The 19,843-nt window shown below is 38.1% G+C and overlaps 1 protein-coding gene across 9 annotated transcripts in view; it reads left to right on the forward strand.

Moving 5' to 3' along the window:
* The window catches only part of STK33 (serine/threonine kinase 33), a 173,794-nt gene that overhangs the window by 72,677 nt on the left and 81,274 nt on the right, over positions 1–19,843 (forward strand). For 4 of the 9 annotated variants that reach the window (XM_079929179.1, XM_079929180.1, XM_079929187.1 and 1 more), the window contains 2 exons: positions 9,085–9,203; positions 11,445–11,615. The exons of 2 other annotated variants lie outside the window; for them this stretch is intronic. The gene's annotated coding sequence lies outside the window, so the exon portion shown is untranslated. The remainder of the gene's footprint in view (positions 1–9,084; positions 9,204–11,444; positions 11,616–19,843) is intronic. 3 more of the 9 variants (XM_079929182.1, XM_079929181.1, XM_079929183.1) reach the window with 2 other exon arrangements.

A 19,843-nucleotide genomic window follows, 5' to 3' on the forward strand; every position in this document is an offset into this window, starting at 1 on the left:
GGGAAGAATGGGAAAGAGTATTCCAGGCTGAGAGTGCATGTAGGAAGGCCTACAGAAAGCACAGAATTGCAGGAAATGAAAGAAGTTCTGTATGTTGGAAAACTTTACATTGAGGAAGTAGAATCAGTTAAGCCTGAAGAGGTAAACTGGGGCCATATCACACTGAAGCGATTTTTGTTGGGAAGAAACATGATGAGTTTTGCATATTAGAAAAAGCATCTTGGCTAGAGTATGGAGAACGCTTTGCATGAGAGGGTTGACTTGGAATCAGAGTGACCAGTTAGGAAGCTCTTGCAGTATTCCAGGCAAGAGATAATATTGGTGTAGACATTTGGAATGGAGAAAGTCAGATCGATTTGAGAAGTGTTTTGGAAATAGCATTGTTGAATGTGGAGACCAAGGGAGAGAGAGGAACTAAGGAAAATTGTATTATTCAGTTAATAAAGCTATCTATTCCAATAGCTATTTAGAACATAGAGCTTTTTTAAAAAATTGAAATATAGTTGACGTACAATATTGTATTAGTTTCAGGTGTACAGCAAAGTGATTCTGATATGGATATATATATATATATATTCAGATTCTTTTCCATAATAGGTTAATACAAGATACTGAGTATAGTTCCCTGTGTTATACAGTAAATCCTTGTTTTTTTAATCAATTCTTTATATGGAAGTGTGTGTCTGTTAATCCCATATTCCTAATTTATTCCTCTCCACCCTCTTTCCCCTTAAGTAAACATAAGTTTGTTTTCTATGTCTTTGAGTCTGATTCTGTTTTGTAAATAAATTCATTAATATTATTTTTTAGATTCCACATTTAAGTGGTATAATATTTGTCTTTCTCTGTCTGACTTCACTCAGTATGATATTTTCTCTAGGTCCATCCATGTTGCTGCAAATGGCAATATTTCATTCTTTTTATGGCTGAGTAATATTCCATTATATATATACCACATCTTCTTTACTCATTCACCTGTCGATGGACATTAGGTTACTTCCATGTCTTGGCTATTGTAACTAGTGCTGCTATGAATATTGGAGTATATATATCTTTTTGAATTAGAGTTTTCATCTTTTCTGGATATATGCCCAGGAGTGGGATAGCTGGATCATATAGTAGCTCTATTTTTAATTATTTAAGGAACCTCCATACTGTTTTTCATAGTGGCTGCACCAATTTACATTCCCACCAGCAGTGTACAAGGGTTCCCTTTTCTCCACACCCTCTCCAGCATTTGTTATTTGTAGAGTTTTTGATGATGGCCATTTGGACCAGAGTGAGGTGATACCTTATTGTAGTTTTGATTTGCATTTCTTAATAATTAGCAATACTGAGCATCTTTCAATGTACCTTAGAACATAAAGCTTTTATATATGTATGCACTTCAGTGACAAGAAAGTATGTGGTGTTTTGTAGATTTTCTTCTTAAAATTATCTACATCTGGTATAAGTCTAAGACCTAAGCTCCCCTGAATAGACTTTACTGTTCACTTGGTAAAAGCTGGTAAATGTAGACCTAATGCCTGGTCAATTTATTTCTGTGAGCCTAGCACTGTATATCCTATCAGGATTCATGATTAAAATTATCTCAACATTTCAGGTCAACTTTTTTTTTTTTATCATAAGGTTAAAATTACATAGTTGATACCATCAGCTTTCCCATGCTACAGAAGAATGTTTCTACTTTGGAATTTTCAGTATAAAGCAATCAAAAACTTTTGCAGTTTTCTGTTTGTAGTATAGTAGAACATCTGACTAGAGTAAAAGTCTTACTGATTTTAGGTTCAGTTTTATTTGGTCACTTTTTACCAAATGAATTTATGTCTACATGACTAACTTTTGCTATCTGATTAAAAAGCATACTTTGAAATGTAGCATTCTTTGAATTTGAAGGCCTGTTTTAAAGTTTGTCATTTCATCACTAAGACCTGAAAAAAGAGTCATTGATCATTTTTGCAGAAGAGGTTTGGAAATTCATATATTTGGACGTTCATATTCTTCTGCATGGACTTTGAAGAAATAATAATCCTCCTATAACCACTATTCCCTGAACTATTCTAATATTTGTGAAATGGATGTGTGGTTGGATATGGTATTGTTAAACAAAAGTAGCTTTCAGTTTAATTTTAATCAGGATCATCAATCTATTTTTATTTTTGGAAATAAATGAAATATTAATATTATTTTTTAAATGTTATAGAGGACATTTAAAATCTTCATGATAAAAAAAGAGAGAAATGATGATTTTCTTTTAATTGAAGACAAAAAATCCCTTGGCTCCAAAAAAGAAATACTCTGTATTCTCAGTTGCTTTTAAAAATCTTGAACCTGTCAGTGAAATTGTGTAATCTAGTAATAACATGCCTAAGGCTTATTGCCTTTTCTTGGGCAACAGTATCAGCAAATGATGTGCTCTATCGATTTTAATCACATTGTTTTTACAGTTCCATTGCAGTGTTTGGGAAACTCACCAAGTAAATAAATCTGTGGATACAGACACCTCTTTTTTTTCTCTGAAAACCTAACCAATTATATATTATTCCTTCTTGATCAGTTGCTAAGGTATAACACAGAGTAGTAATATTTTGAGAGGCTGTGGTCTTGGCTAGGCTAAAATGTTCTTGATATTCAGCACTACATATTTTAAAAATAAAATTCTTATAAATGTGATATTTGAGTGCCTGTAGCATTCAGAATTTAACATTTAACAAGCTGCCTGTAGGCTAATCTAGCAAGCCATTCCCTCTACAACTCAACTGCATATATCTAGAGCAGGCTCCCATGAGGTTACATTCTAAGCTACGAGCTGATTTGATGGCAATTTGTATCTTGGAAACCATGTAGAACAATATTTGGAGCATTAGATTGAGAGATTATGGCTGATAAAACAATTTTCTGATGCTACCATCTATTGCTATTGGGTTTTGGCAGAGTTTCATAATAATCATAAAAACCTCCACTTATTAAAAGCTTACAATGTATCAGGATTTTACATACATTATATCCTATCCTTATAACGATTCTGCCATGTAGGTATACAGACACCGTCTATATACTTTGCATATAAGGAAGGTGAGACCACATAGGTTAAGTCACTGATGAGGAATCTGAACCTTGGTCTAATGGTAAAGCTCAGGTTCTTTCTGACTACCAAGGGCAAACAAATTTCATTTAAAATATTCTGTACGTGTAAAATGGAACCATTGTCTGAGAAGACTTCTGAGATTTAAATGCTCATAAATTGTTTAGAAATTTGGGGTCTTTATACCCAAATGGTAGAACACTGCTGTTCTGTTTTTTGGGACTGATGTAGCTTTGTTTGCAGTAGTGCTGAATTTGGAGTAGGGATGTATGCGTGTGTGTATAAAATAAATAACTTAATATTTTTCTTTTTCTGTGGAAGTTATAGTGGGAAGGCTCCCTTGGTATTTTTTGTTATTCTGGAACTAATTAGAAATAAGCCATATATTTCCATCACATTGAAACACTGACTGTAGTTAATTTGTCACTAAATTCTAATTTGTTCATACGGCAGTAGATTTGGATTGATTGTACTGTCTAGGACTTATTCTGCATACTTTAGAACTTTACAGTTTATATTTTCAGCATACGTTGAAGCCCTCTGGCCCTTCCATGCCTAAGCTGCAAATGCTTGCTGGAGGACTTAGTGTTGGCAGTTTGGTGGCTACTCTCTCTTCACTCCAAATCTGTGGCTAATTAGTGCCTGGCTTTCTCTCTCCCATTGTTCTTGCCTTTAAATGGAAATCACCTTCTTCCACTCTTCTTGAACCATAGGTTCTGAGCCCTTGCATGTGCTGGTGTCCCTGTCTAGAGAGCCTTTCCTTGACTTGTTCACCAAGTGAACTCCAATTCATTCTTTAAGACTTAGTTTAATAGATGAAGAAAAAGGACAAAATTCAACATTCATTTATGATAAAAATTCTCCAGAAAGTGGGTGTAGAGGGAACATACTTCAACATAATAAAGGCCATGTAGGATAAGTCCACAGCTAACATCATACTCAACGGTGAAAACCTGAAAGCATTTCCTGTAAGGTTGGGAACAAGGCAAGGATGTCTACTCTTGCTACTTTTATTCAACATAGTATTGGAAGTCCTAGTCATAGCAATCAGACAAGAAAAAGAAATAAAAGGAATCCAAATTGGAAAGGAAGAAGTAAAGCTGCCACTGTTTGCAGATGTCAAGATACTATACACAGAAAACCCTAAAAATGCCACCAAAAGAATTACTAGAGCTCATCAATGAATTTGGTAAAGTTGTAGGATCCAAAATTAATATATAGAAATCTGTTGCATTTCTATACACTAAGAATGAACTATCAGAAAGAGAAATTAGGGAAACAGTTCCATTTACCATCACATCAAAAGTAATAAATACCTAGGAATCAACCTATCTAAAGAGGTAAAAGAGCTGTCCTTGGAAAATTATGAGACACTGATGAAAAATTGAAAACAACACAAATAGATGGAAAGAAATATTATGCTCATGGATTGGAAGAATTAATTTTGTTAAAATGACCATACTACCCAAGACAATTAGAGATCCAGTGCAATCCCTATCAAAATACCAATGACATTTTTCACAGAACTAAAACAAATAATTTAAAAATTTATATGGAAACAAAAAAGACGCCAAGTAGCCAAAATAATCTTGAGAAAGAAGAATAGAGGTGGAAGTATCATGCTCCCTGACTTCAGACTATACTACAAAGCTATAGTCATCAAAACAGTATGGTACTGGCACAAAAACAAACACATAGATCAATGGAACAGAATAAACAGCCCAGAAATAAACCCACACGCTATGGTCAATTAATCTGTGACAAAGGAGGCAAGAATATACAATAGAGAAAAGACAGTCTCTTCAATAAGTGGTGCTTGGATAACAGGACAGCTACATGGAAAATAATGAAGTGAGAACATTTTCTCACACCATATACAAAAATAAATTCAAAATGGATTAAAAATCTAAATGTTAAGACTGGAAACCATAAAACTCCTAGAAGAAAATATAGGCAGAACACTCTGAAATAAATTGTAGCAACATTTTTTTTAAATCTGTCTGCTAAGACAAAGAAAACAAAAGCAAAAATAAACAAATGGGACCTAATTAAATTTAAAAGCTTTTGCACAGCAAAGGAAACCATTGACAAAACAAAAAGACAATGTACTGAATGGGAGAAAATATTTGTAAATGATATGACTAATAATGGGTTAATATGCAAAATATACAAGCAGCTCATACAACTCAATATCTAAAAAACAGAGCTTCGCTGGTGGCGCAGTAGTTAGGAATCCTGCCAATGCAGGGGACATGGGTTCGAGTCCTGGCCCGGGAAGATCCCACATGCCATGGAGCAACTGGACCTGTGTGCCACAACTACTGAGCCTGTACTCTAGAGCCCACGAGCCACAGCTACTGAACCTGTGTGCCACAACTACTGAAGCCTGCGTGCCTAGAGCCTGTGCTCCATAACAAGAGAAGCCACCGCAATGAGAAGCCTGAGCACTGCAACAAAGAGTAGTAGCCCCTGCTCGTCGCAACTAGAGAAAGCCCACACGCGGCAATGAAGACCCAATGCAGCCAAAAATAAATAAATAAAATAAATAAATTTTTTTAAAAAAGAATCTGATTAAAAGATGGGCAGAAGGCCTGAATAGACAGTTATCTAAAGAAGACACACAGATGACCAACAGATACATGAAAAGATGCTCAGCATCACTAATCATCAGAGAAATGCAAATCAGAACTACAATCAGGTATCACCTTACACCTGTCAGAATGGCTGTCATCAAAAAAGCCACAAATAGTAAATGCTGATGAGGTTTTACAGAAAAGCAAATCTTTGTACATTGTTGGTGGTAATGTAAATTGGTGCAGCCACTATGAAAAACAGTATGGAAGTTCCTCAGAAAACTAAAACTAGAGCTACCATATGATCCAGTGATTCCACTCTTGGGTATATATCCAAAGAAAATGAAAATACTAATTTGAAAAGATATACGTACCCCAATGTTTGTAGCAGCATTATTTATAATAGCCAAAGTATGGAGGCAAACTAAGTGTCCATCAGCAGATGAATGGCTAAAGAAGATGTGACACATATATACAATGGAATACTACTCAGCCATAAAAAAATGAAAATTTTGCCATTTGCAACAACATGGATGGACCTGGAGGGTATTATGCTTAGTGAAAAAAGTCAGACAGGGAAAGACAAATACAGTATTTTATCACTTATATGTGGAATCTAAAAAATAAAACAAATGAATGAATATAACAAAACAAAGAGACTCACAGATATAGAAGGAAGAGGGGAGGGACAAGATATAGTTAGGGTATTAAGAGGTTCAAACTACTATGTATAAAATAAGCTACAAGGATATATTGTAGTGCACAGGAAATATAGGCAATATTTTATCTTAAGTGTAAGTGGAGTGTAATCTATAAAATTTTTGAATCATTATGTACCTGAAACTAATATAATTATAAAAACTAATTATAGTAATTGTAAATCAACTATACCTCAATAAAAAAAGAACGAAAAAAGAGACTTAGTTTGAATATCACTTATCCCATGAAACTTGTGACCGTTCCCTCAGCAAGTGAGGGATAATGATTTTTTAAAGCAATAATATGTACCAGGCAAAGTTCTAGGCACTTTACAAATGTTTTGTAGTTAGTCCTCACAATTATCATTTAAGATAGTTACTATTAACTCCTCTTTACATATCCCGATTTGTACAGAGCTAGTTAGTAGAGGTGGGATTTGAATCCTGATCTCTATCATTCTAAAATTTTGTTTCCCACCTGATTATATTACTTCCCTGGTTACTTCTTCTTTTATATCACTTTTGTACTTTGTATATGCCGATCATTATCTTTATCATAATCATTATTAGTAAGGCCCATGTCTTGATAATCTCTTTATTCCCAGCACCCAATACAATCCTTGGTATATAACAGGTATTCAGAAAATGTTTGCTGGATACATACATACACGGTTAGATGGCTGGATTCTTAGTTGGTCTGTTCTACTTCGACCTCTTGTGCTCTTTGCTTAACTCATTACTGCCCTCTGGACACTCTTCTTGGCCAGTCGTACAGAACTCTTGCCAGTAAGTGCCTTTTAGGTCTTATTTCCCCTGTCTTTCCTGTCTTGCTGTAATTAACAGGCATGCCACATTGACGCCTGAGATACGACACTCTAAATGCTTTTGTTCTGGCTATAAGTCTGGGGTTTGTGTGCTGCAGATAAATGGCTCACCATTAGGAGTGAAGAAAACAGGCTCTTTCCAAAAATAAGTATCCTTACTTGAGGTGGTTTGACTAGGGAGCCTGAGAAAGTTAACATATATATCACGTGAATTTTTTTGGTCTTGTCTATGACATGCATGTTTTACATGAAAGAAACATGAACCAGTTATTGCTGGTTACATCATCTGCCAAAAATAGTGACCTTTTGTTGAATATGAGGATCTGAGTAATAATAAGGTTTATGACCAAGGCCTGTAGTTGTTGGAGACTGAGCAGAAACCCTTAGAGTTTGATAATATGGTTTATCACTGAAATAAATATTTGTGTCTATGCATCCTTTGAGATTCCTGAAAACCAAAAGTCTGGAATAGAACATAAGTTTGGGAGTGTAGTTATAACATCTTGTCTGATAGGGAAACTTTCAGAAGTAGGTGGAAATTTAGAGTACAGGATTGGGGTCAGGCTTGGTATGGGGGTTTTGGTGTTTTGCTCTAGAATGAGAGCTTCAAGATAGAGTGAGGGTTGGGTTGTAGTTCAGTTTTTTGGCCAGGAGACTTCCTCAAGGATATTATTTGTTTACATGATAAACCACTGGCTCTCTTACTCTAGGCAATTATATTGCATATTATGTTTGTAGGTTTGAAAATACTGTTTCTATCAATCAGTGAATGATTTTCAATCAGTAATCCTTATTTAATAATAGAGGCCTTTACTGGATACAAGACGACAAGGTGAATAGAACATACTTCCTGCCCTGGAGGGGCTCACAGTTAAGAGAAGTATCTTTTCTTGTTGTTTTCTGTTTCCTTAAATTAATATTACTTATACAGAAACTTCAAAACGGGGATCATGGAATCTGTTGTTGGTGTTTTGTTGCCGACTCTTTGGAGTTGTCAAGTTTTCAGACACCTGGCCACAAGACGAAGGTTGCCTGGATACCTCTAAATTGTGTTCCCAGTATTTGCAATGACCTTGGGGGTCAGAATGCCTTTTCTCATATGGTATGAAACATCTAGGTTGGAGCATTACATCACACTTTGCTTAGCTAACTAACTAGTTTCATGGAAGTTGCTGGCTTTGGACAGTTCCTCTCTTTCAATACTCCTGCGAATATTTGACATACAAGAAAGATCTCTGGCCACATGGTTTTACATTAATAGATCTTATTAATCCAGAATTATTAATTGGTGCTTGATAAATGAAGCTAGCATAACTTTCAGATTTGCCATCAAATTCTTAAACTTATTGATCTGTTGCTAATTGGATTAAGATTCCTTTTGTGTGTGAGAACATTTAAATTCTAGTCTCTTAGAAAATTTCAATTATGTAATAAACACAGTGTTAACAGTAGTCACCATGTTATATATTAGATCCTTGGACCTTTTTCATCTTATAACTGAAAGTTTGTATCTAATACGTGAGATGGTGAATGTGTTAATTAATTTGATGAGGGGGAATCCTTTCGCATATACGTTTATCAAATTATCACGTTGTGTATTTTAAGTACCTTAAAATTTTATTTATCAATTTTTCCTCAGTAAAGTGGGAAAAGAGGAGTATTTTCTTTTAAGCATCCTGGATGGAGCACTGCTGAGTGTTCATGCCACAGTTCTCTGAGTGGTTCTTCTTCTCTCCTAGAGTTTCTTGGCAATGTTGTGTTTTCTGGCTGCCTTAGCTACATGTGGGCCCATTTACTCACTCTTCACCTATTATCCTCTGATTTAATGAGTGGGAAGACAGACTTACTTCTGTTTTCTTACAGTGTCTTTTCTTTCTCACTTAATTTAGCTTCTTCCTTTCTAGCTGAGCACTACTCCTCCAGCCTGGCGCCTCATCCCCTTCCTCCTCCTCACTATCACCCTGCGCCTGTGGTAGAGCTTGGCTGCGCTGCTCTGTTAAAGGTGAAATTCAGATTGGCCGAGGTGAGTTTTGGGGCTGTAACCAGTTTGGCCTGCTCTGCGGTAGGAAAGCGGGATCCCCATTATAAAATTGAAACCTCCACAGTAGAGGTGAGGTCACCTATCACTTCGGTTCCTTTAAATGTCTGCTCCATCCACCTCAGTTGATCATTAGGAGTGATTCATCTTTGTAGACTTTTAGGACTAGGAACCTCAAGACATCCTAGTCTATGCTTACATATCATCTATGGTTTCTTGCTAGCTGACCTTCCAACCTCTACCTGGACACTTGTAGTGATGGAGATAGTCTTTCCTTTTATCTTTGACAGTTCTAAATGTTAGGAAGTCCTTTGTATCAGCCTTAAATTCGCATGCAGGCTCTTTGAATCGTGCAGAACTCTAATTCCTGTGCCTAACCCTCTTCACATCTATGAAGGGAACCCTGACATTCCCTTTGAGTTTTTCCTCCTCCACATGACCCCCTCCTTTCTTTGATAACTCTTCTGTACACCTGCCTATTTTTCTGCCTAAGTGATTTGTGATTCTGGCTCTTCCCCACAAAATGAACACTCAGAAATTTTCGTTGAGTGTCTATTATGTACAAGGATAATTCTGAGCTGGCATAAATGTCCCTGACTTCAGGTTGCTTATAATGTATCAATACATGGGGAAAAGATACTGGATAATAACAGGAAAGAATCAGGGAGAGGGTCTCTCCAGCCTTTTTTTTTTTTTTTGCGGTATGTGGGCCTCTCACTGTTGTGGCCTCTCCCATTGTGGAGCACAGGCTTCAGACGCGCAGGCTCAGCGGCCATGGCTCACGGGCCCAGCCGCTCCGCGGCATGTGGGATCCTCCCGGACCGGGACATGAACCCGTGTCCCCTGCATCGGCAGGCGCCACCAGGGAAGCCCTCTCCAGCCTCTTTAAGCCAAACTTTCTTGGTAAAATCTCTGTTCTTACCTTAAACTGTCAGGATGGGGACCACATTTAAGATTGTCCCTTCAGATTAGAGCTTAATCAGTGAGGAATATTATGCAAATTAAAATTTAAAAACTGATAGCACGCATTAGCTGTTAAACATTTTTTAAATGTCTGAAATAATGTAAAATTTAAACATACTGTAGATCCTTTCATAAGACAACACAGACCGGTTTCCCTAATCATGACCTTAATGGAAATAGTAAACAAGTGCTCGTCTCATTTAAAATTAACAACACTATGATCTAGAAAGCTCATTTGGCCCCTATTTCGGTTCTGTAAGCATGTTATGAAAACAAGTAGTTGAAAAGTGAATATACAGTCATTCTGCTTGGTCTGCATCGTCAGACAATTCATAAGGTTTTTTTCTTCACTTGAATAGAACACATTTTTTACTGAATTGACTGACGGTTAGGTTCCTTGTAGACACAGTCTTAGCAAAGAAAACTAAAAAATTGCTTTTGGGGAAGAAAATTGTAGCTAGTTATATCTCATAAAACCATTCTTGTGTTCATTTTCTTGAGGAAATTACTGTAAGTGTATCTTAGAGGGCCAGTGCGTAAGAGACCTTTTTATGCTTAAATGAAAGCTCAGAGAGTTTCCATATCAGAGTTGTTCCATTGACTTGTCTTACTCCTGAAAATAAAATGAAAACCTTAGCCAAAGGAGAGCTCACATGTTAGTTAAGCATTGACATGATTTGACCTTATTTTATTTATTTGCATATGTTTAATACCTATGCATGTCCAGTCTTTGGAGACACAAAGAAACACTATTATGTTAGAAGTTTCTTTGGTTTTCTGATACATTTTTTATATCAAAAGTCCTGTTTAAATGTAATTCCATGATTCTATAGAAGAAGAGCTATTCATCTTTGTGTTTACATAAAGATATGCTAAGTTTGCAATACCTGATTCATTTTATGCCCCTAAAATATGAATGACATCATTTGGCCTGCTCGACAGTAGATTTATTTTAGTAACAAATCTTTCAGATAAATTCATAAATGAAAAAGAAAGAAATGTGAGTAAACGTTTGTTCTATTTTGGTTTTTAAGCTAAAATAATTGGAATTCAGCCAGCCAAAAAGAAATTAAATTCGAAATCCAATCCTTGTCAAGAAATTTTGCATGCAGCTATTCAACCTATTGTTTTAGACCTGCTGGGGTAAGAGAGTAGAACATTACGCTGGCAAATGTAATAGTAAGTTGGAGAGTAGAAATGTAGCTTGTCAGTGAGTACCAGGAACTCCTATGCTTTCTGAATATAGCTACCAAATACTTCTAGGGCAATGGATATGTCAGAAACTGAAGCAAGAAAGTACTCGTCAGAGGGCGGAGTCAAGATGGCATATTAGGAGGATGCGGAATTCGCGTCTCCTCACAACTAGGGCACCTACCAGGCACTGGTGAGGTACCACGGACACCTAAGGGGACAGGAGGAAACCCCAGTGACCGGGTAGGATGTGGGGTGTGGGGGGAGTGAAGGGGGAGGAGAAGTGGGGGCGGGACGGGACTGGCGCCCCTGAGAGGCGGCTGGGGGAGGGGAAGGGATCCCACGCCCGAAGGGGGAAATTGGGTAACCACTGGGAGGGCAGAGGATCAAAAGGGAACGTGGCCAGGTTTCCCCTGACCACCTAGCCCCCTTCAGCCGCGCGCGTCCTGAGGGAGTGGGAGGGAGTGAAGGGGGAGCAAAACTAAAGGGTGGACCTCTGGGACAGCACCCCTGAGGGGTGCTGGGGAGGGGAGGGGTTCCTATGGCCAGCGGGACCCACCCACGGTTAGGGGCCTAGTGAAGTAGGGGGAGACCCAGGGGGAGACGGTGCAGGAGGGGCGCAGAGGAACGGAAGGGAATGGGCCAGTGCTTTCCCTGTCCACTTAGGCACCGGGGAGCCTGTTGGGCTCCCGGACCTAATCCTCTGCCCTCAGAGCCTCCCTCCTGCCGTGCAGAGCCCAAGCCCTGCCCCTACGCCCTCACCCAGGGCCCTACCTCCAAACTCCGGAACTCCACACTCCAGAGGCCCTCCTTTCCACATGCTGCCTCTCCCCTTCCTCACAGGTCCAAGGCAGAGGCCCGGCTCCATGCTTCAATGTTGCCCCGCCTAGGCCCCGCCCCCAAGGCCTTTTCGGCTGCGTGGGTCCTGAGCCTAGGCCCCGCCCCAAGCTCAAATATCAACCCCCCAACCGGCCTAGGTCCCACCCCACCCTAAACCCTGCCCCTGCCTAAGTTCCACCCCCCCCAGCCTAAACTCCACCCCTGTAGCTAAGACTTTTTTTTTCTTTCTATTTTCCTCTTAGATTGGGGTTCTGTTTTATCTTGATTCATTGTTGATTCATTTATATTTTTATTTTTCCTAATAAATTTTTATTTTTATAATTTTGTTTTATTCATTATGCTTTGTTATTGTTCTCTCCTTTTGGCTTGTTCCCCCACTCCCCCCCCCCCTTTTTCTTTTCTTTTTTCTGTTGTGGTTTTATTTTACCTTGTTGCAGTTGTTTCAATTATACTTTTACTTTTCCTAATATATTCTTTATCTTTCAACTTTTATTTGTTTTTTACTCTTTGATATTGTACTGCTCCTTTTTTCTTTTCTTTTCTTTTTTTTCCGTGCCACGCAGCTTCCGGGGTCTTGGTTCCCAGGCCGGAGGTTGGACCTGAGCTCCTATGGTGGGGGCTCTGAGTCCAAACTGCTGGACTAACAGAGAACCTCAGACCCCAGGGAATATTAATTGGAGTGAGGCCTCCCAGAGGTCCTAATCTCAGCACCAAGACCCAGCTCTATCCAACTGCCTGCAAACTCCAGTGCTGGGCGGCTCCGGCCAAACAACCAGTAAGGCAGGGATACAGGCCCACCCATCAAAAAAATAAATAAATAAACGACAAAAAAATATGTTACAGATGAAGGAGCAAGGTAATGCCTACAAGACCAAATAAATGAAGATGAAAGAGGCAACATACCTGAAAAACAATTCAGAATGATAGTAAAGGTGATCCAAAATCTCAGAAGCAGAATGGAGAAAATAAAAGAAACATTTAACAAGGATCTAGAAGAACTAAAGAGCAAACAAACAGTGATGAACAACACAATAACTGAAATTAAAAATATTCTAGAAGGAGGCTTCCCTAGTGGCACAGTGGTTGAGAGTCCGCCTGCCGATGCAGGGGACACGGGTTCATGCCCTGGTCCGGGAGGATCCCACATGCTGTGGAGTGGCTGGGCCCGTGAGCCATGGCCGCTGGGCCTGCACGTCCGGAGCCTGTGCTCCGCAACGGGAGAGGCCACAACAGTGAGAGGCCCACATACCAAAAAAAAAAAATTCTGGAAGGAATCAATAACAGAAAAACTGAGGCAAAAGGATGGATAAGCGAGCTGGAAGATAAAATGGTGGAAATAACTGCCAGGGAGCAGAATAAAGGAAAAAGAATGAAAAAAATTGAGGACAGTCTCAGAGACCTCTGAGATGACATTAAACACACCATAATTCAAGTTATAGGGGTCCCAGGAGAAGAAGAGAAAAAGAAAGAATCTGAGAAAATATTTGAAGAGATTATAGTTGAAAACTGCCTTAACATGGGAAAGGAAATACTCAGTGAAGTCTAGGAAGTGCAGAAAGTCCCATACAGGGTAAACCCAAAGAGAAACATGCCGAGATTCATATAATCGAACTATCAAAAATTAAATACCAGAAAAAATATTAAAAGCAGCAAAGGAAAAGCAATAAATAACATACAAGGGAAACCCCATAAGATTAACAGCTGATTTTTCAGCAAAAACTCTGCAAGCCAGAAGGGAGTGGCAGGACATATTTAAAGTGAGGAAAGGGAAGAACCTACAACCAAGATTACTCTACCCAGCAAGGATCTCATTCAGATTTGATGGAGAAATTAAAACCTTTACAAACAAGCAAAAGTTAAGAGAATTCAGCACCACCAAACCAGCTTTACAACAAATGCTAAAGGAACTTCTCTAGGCAGGAAACACAAGAGAAGTAAAAGACCTACAAAAACAAACCCAAAACAATTCAGAAAATGGTAATAGCAACATACATATCGATAATTACTTAAATGTAAATGGATTAAACGCTCCAACCAAAAGACATAGACTGGCTGAATGGATACAAAAACAAGACCCATATATATGCTGTCTACAAGAGACCCACTTCAGACCTAGGGACACATACAGACTGAAAGTGAGGGGATGGAAAAAGATATTCCATGCAAATGGAAATCAAAAGAAAGCTCGAGGGCTTTCCTGGTGGCGCAGTGGTTGACAGTCTGCCTGCCGATGCATGGGACACAGGTTCGTGCCCCGGTCCGGGAAGATCCTGCATGCCGTGGAGCGGCTAGGCCCGTGACCCATGGCTGCTGAGCCTGCGCGTCCGGAGCCTGTGCTTCACAACAGGAGAGGCCATGACAGTGAGAGGCCTGTGTACCGCAAAAAAAAAAAAAAAAAAAAAAAAAGAAAGCTTGAGTAGCAATACTCATATCTGATAAAATAGACTTTAAAGTAAAGAATGTTACAAGAGGGCTTCCCTGGTGGCACAGTGGTTGAGGGTCCACCTGCCGATGCGGGGGACGTGGGTTCATGCCCTGGTCCGGGAGGATCCCCCATGCTGTGGAGTGGCTGGGCCCATGAGCCATGGCCGCTGGGCCTGTGCGTCCGGAGCCTGTGCTTCGCAACGTGAGAGGCCCGCGTACCGCAAAAAAAAAAAAAAAAAAATGTTACAAGAGACAAAGAAGGACACTACATAATGATCAAGGGATCAATCCAAGAAGAGGATACAACAATTGTAAATATTTATCCACCCAACATAGGAACACCTCAATATATAAGGCAAATGTTAGCAGCCATAAAAGGGGAAATTGACAGTAACACAATCATAGTAGGGGAGTTTAACACCCCACTTTCACCAATAGACAGATCATCCAAAATGAAAATAAATAAGGAAACACAAGCTTTAAATGACACGTTAAAAAAGATGGACTTAATTCATATTTATAGGACATTCCATCCAAAAACAACAGAATACACTTTCTTCTCAAGTGCTCATGGAACATTCTCCAGGGAAGATAATATCTTGCGTCACAAATCAAGCCTTGGTAAATTTAAGAAAATTGAAATCGTATCAAGTATCTTTTCCATCCACAATGCTAGGAGACTAAATATCAATTACAGGAAAAAATCTGTAAACCATACAAACACATGGAAGCTAAACAATACACTACTAAATAACCAAGAGATCACTGAAGAAATAAAAAAGTACCTAGAAACAAATGACAATGAAAACAGGACGACCCAAAACCTGTGGGATGCAGCAAAAGCTGTTCTAAGAGGGAAGTTTATAGCAATACAATCCTATCTCAAGAAACAAGAAAAATCTCAAATAAACAACCTAACTTTACACCTAAAGCAATTAGAGAAAGAAGAACAAAATCCCCCAAAATTAGCAGAAGGAAAGAAATCTTAAACATCATATCAGAAATAAATGAACAAGAAATGAAGGAAACAATAGCAAAGATCAATAAAACTAAAAGCTGGTTCTTTGAGAATATAAACAAAATTGATAAACCATTAGCCAGACTCACCAAGAAAAAAAGGGAGAAGAATCAAATCAACAGAATTAGAAATGAAAAAGGAGAAGTAACAACTGACACTGCAGAAATACAAAGGATCATGAGAGATTACTACAAGCAACTATATGCCAATAAAATGGACAACCTGGAAGAAACGGACAAATTCTTAGAAAAGCACAACCTTCCGAGACTGAACCAGGAAGAAATAGAAAGTATAAACAATCACAAGCACTGAAATTGAGACTGTGATTAAAAATCTTCCAACAAACAAAAGCCCAGGACCAGATGGCTTCACAGGCGAATTCTATCAAACATTTAGAGAAGAACTAACACCTATCCTTCTCAAACGCTTCCAAAATATAGTAGAGGGAAGAACACTCCTAAACTCATTCTATGAGACCACCATCACCCTGATACCAAAACCAGACAAAGATGTCACAAGAAAAGAAAACCTCAGGCCAATATCACTGATGAACATAGATGCGAAAATCCTGAACAAAATAGTAGCAAACAGAATCCAACAGCACATTAAAAGGATCATACACATGACCAGGTGGAGTTTATCCCAGGAATGCAAGGATTCTTCAGTGTATACAAATCAATCAATGTGATATACCGTATTAACAAATTGAAGGATAAAAACCATATGATCATCTCAATAGATGCAGAAAAAGCTTTTGACAAAATTCAACACCCATTTATGATAAAAACTTTCCAGAAAGTAGGCACAGAGGGAACCTACCTGAACATAATAAAGGCCATATATGACACACCCACAGCCAACATCGTTCTCAATCGTGAAAAACTGAAACCGTTTCTTCTTAGACCAGCAACAAGACAAGGTTGCCCACTCTCACCACTATTATTCGACATAGTTTTGGAAGTTTTAGCCACAGCAATCAGAGAAGAAAAAGAAATAAAAGGAATACAAATAGGAAAAGAAGAAGTAAAACTGTCACTGTCTGCAGATGACATGATACTATACATAGAGAATCCTAAAGATGCTACCAGAAAACTACTAGAGCTAATCAATGAATTCGGTGAAGTTGCAGGATACAAAATTAATGCACAGAAATCTCTTGCATTCCTATACACTAATGATGAAAAATTTGAAAGAGAAATTAAGGAAACACTCCCATTTAGCATTGCAACAAAAAGAATAAAATACCTAGGAATTAACTTACCTAGGGAGACAAAAGACCTGTATGCAGGAAACTATAAGACACTGATGAAAGAAATTGAAGATGATACAAACAGATGGAGAGATATACCATGTTCTTGGATTGGAAGAATCAATATTGTGAAAATGACTATACTACCCAAAGCAATCTACAGATTCAATGTAATCGCTATCAAATTACCAATGGCATTTTTTACAGAACTAGGACAAAAAATCTTAACATTTGTATGGAGACACAAAAGACCCCACATAGCCAAACCAGGGAAAAAAACAGCTGGAGGAATCAGACTCCCTGACTTCAGACTATACTATAAAGCTACAGTAATCAAGACAAGGCGCTGGCGCAAAAACAGAAATATAGATTGATGGAACAGGATAGAAAGCCCAGAGATAAACCCATGCACCTGTGGTCAACTAATCTATGACAAAGGAGTCAAGGTTATACAATGGAGAAAAGACAGTCTCTTCAAGTGGTGCTGGGAAAACTGGACAGCTAGATGTAAAGGAATGAAATTAGAACACTCCCTAACACCATACACAAAAATAAACTCAAAATGGATTGAAGACCTAAATGTAAGGCCAGACACTATAAAACTCTTAGAGGAAAACATGGGAAGAATACTTTTTGACATAAGTCACAGCAAGATCTTTTTTGATCCACCTCCTAGACTAATGGAAGTAAAAACAAAAATAAACAAATGGGACCTAATGGAACTTAAAAGCTTTTGCAAAGCAAAGGAAACTACAAACAAGACGAAAAGACAACCCTCAGAATGGGAGAAAATATTTGCAAAGAAATCAACAGACAAAGGATTAATCTCCAAAATATATAAACAGCTCATGCAGCTCAATATTAATAAAACAAACAACCCAATCCAAAAATGAGCAGAAGCCCTAAATAGACGTTTCTCTAAAGAAGATATACAGATTGCCAGCAAACACATGAAAGGATGCTCAACATCACTAATCATTAGAGAAATGCAAATGAAAACTACAATGAAGTATCACCTCACACCAGTCAGAATGGCCATTATCCCAAAATTTACAAACAATAAATGATGGAGAGGGTGTGGAGAAAAGGGAGCCCTCTTGCAGTGTTGGTGGGAATGTAAATTGATACAGCTGCTATGGAGAACAATATGGAGGTTCCTTAAAAAACTAAAAATAGAACTACCATATGACCTAGCAATCCCACTACTGGGCATATACCCTGGGCATATACCCTGGGCATAATTGAAAAAGAGTCATTTACCACAGTGTTCATTGCAGCACTATTTACAATAACCAGGACTTGGAAGCAACTTAAGTGTCCATCAACAGATGAATGGATGAAGAAGATGGGGCACATATATACAATGGAATATTATTCAGCCATAAAAATAAACAAAATTGAGTTATTTGTAGTGAGGTGGATGGACGTAGAGTCTGTCATACAGAGTGAAGTAAGTCAGAAAGAGAAAAACAAATACCATATGCTAACACATATATATGGAATCAGAAAAAAAAAGTTCTGATGAACCCAGGGGCACAGGCCAGGGATAAAGATGCTGATGTAGAGAATGGACTTGAGGACACGGGGAAGGGGAAGTTTAAGTTGGGACGAAGTGAGAAAGTAGCATTGACATATATACACTACCAAATGTAAAATAGATAGCTAGTGGGAAGCAGCTGCATTGCACAGGGGTATCAGCTTGGTGCTTTGTGGCCACCTGGAGGGGTGGGATAGGGAGGGTGGGAGGGAGACGCAAGGGGGAGGGAATATGGGGATATATGCATACATATGGCTGATTCACTTTGTTGTGCAGCGGAAAGTAGAACAACATTGTGAAGCAATTATACTCCAATAAAGATGTTAAAAAATAATAAAATGGACAGTATAAAAAAAAAGTACTCGGCAGTCTGTGTCAATGTCAGTGATACAGTGATAATATCACTTAGTGAGAAATTGAGAGAAAAACTAAAGGAAATGCTTTCTGAACAGAGCTAAGAAAAAGATAACTATTTTTTGATGTTTTTAATAAAGTTTTTTTTCTGTTTTTAATAAAGTTTTCTTTTAAGTACAACTTTGCTTTCATTCTGTAAGGTTCATGGTCAAAAGTCACATGGCCATCTGCAAGCTGCAAGGGATGCTAGGAAATGGAGGATTTTAATTAGCATACTGCTGTCCCAGACAAAAATCAGGATTCTGTTAATAAGGAAGAATGGGGGAATAAACATTGGATAAACTACTAGCAGTATCTTTCATAAAATCCTAAGGGCCTGGGAGATTTTCCTGTAGATTCCCATGCTATACAGATTGTTACAAAGCATTGCGAGATGGAAAGATACCCAATTTATTTTATAAAGCTGCCAGGATCTTGTATCAAAACCTGACAAAGATGAGTGAAAAGGAAAATTATAGACCAGTTTAACTTATGAATATAACTGTGAAAAGTCAAGATACAAACATTTCAACTTTTCAGCACATTGAAAGAATCATCCATCATGATCATGTAGGGTTCATACTATAAATGTAAGAATGCTTTAATATTAGGAAAGCTTTTAATTCAATACAGCATATCAAAAGATCTAATAAGAAAAAATATGGTAATCGCAATAGATAAAGATTTGATCAACGTTAGCCCTTGTTTCTGATTAGAAAATCAGTCTTAGACAATTAAAACTGGAAATATATTTCTTTAATGAAATAAAGATATCTAACTCCTATTCTGGTCAAGTTTATTCCAGTACAAAGAACAAAGGTATAGTCCATATACCCCAGCCTTATCAATCTATGACTTCAAAATACACTTTTAAGTAATACCTGAAGTAGGATGGCACAAAACCATAACGATGTACTCCCAGTTCCTTCTGGAAGTGTCTCAAAGTATTCTCTTTCATGTGCTGCAGAACACATCCCCCTCCTTCCTCAGCTCACATCTCTCTGACTTGC

This window comes from Stenella coeruleoalba (genome assembly GCF_951394435.1).
Source record: "Stenella coeruleoalba genome assembly, chromosome: 8".
In the NCBI taxonomy this organism is placed as follows: Eukaryota; Metazoa; Chordata; class Mammalia; order Artiodactyla; family Delphinidae; genus Stenella; species Stenella coeruleoalba.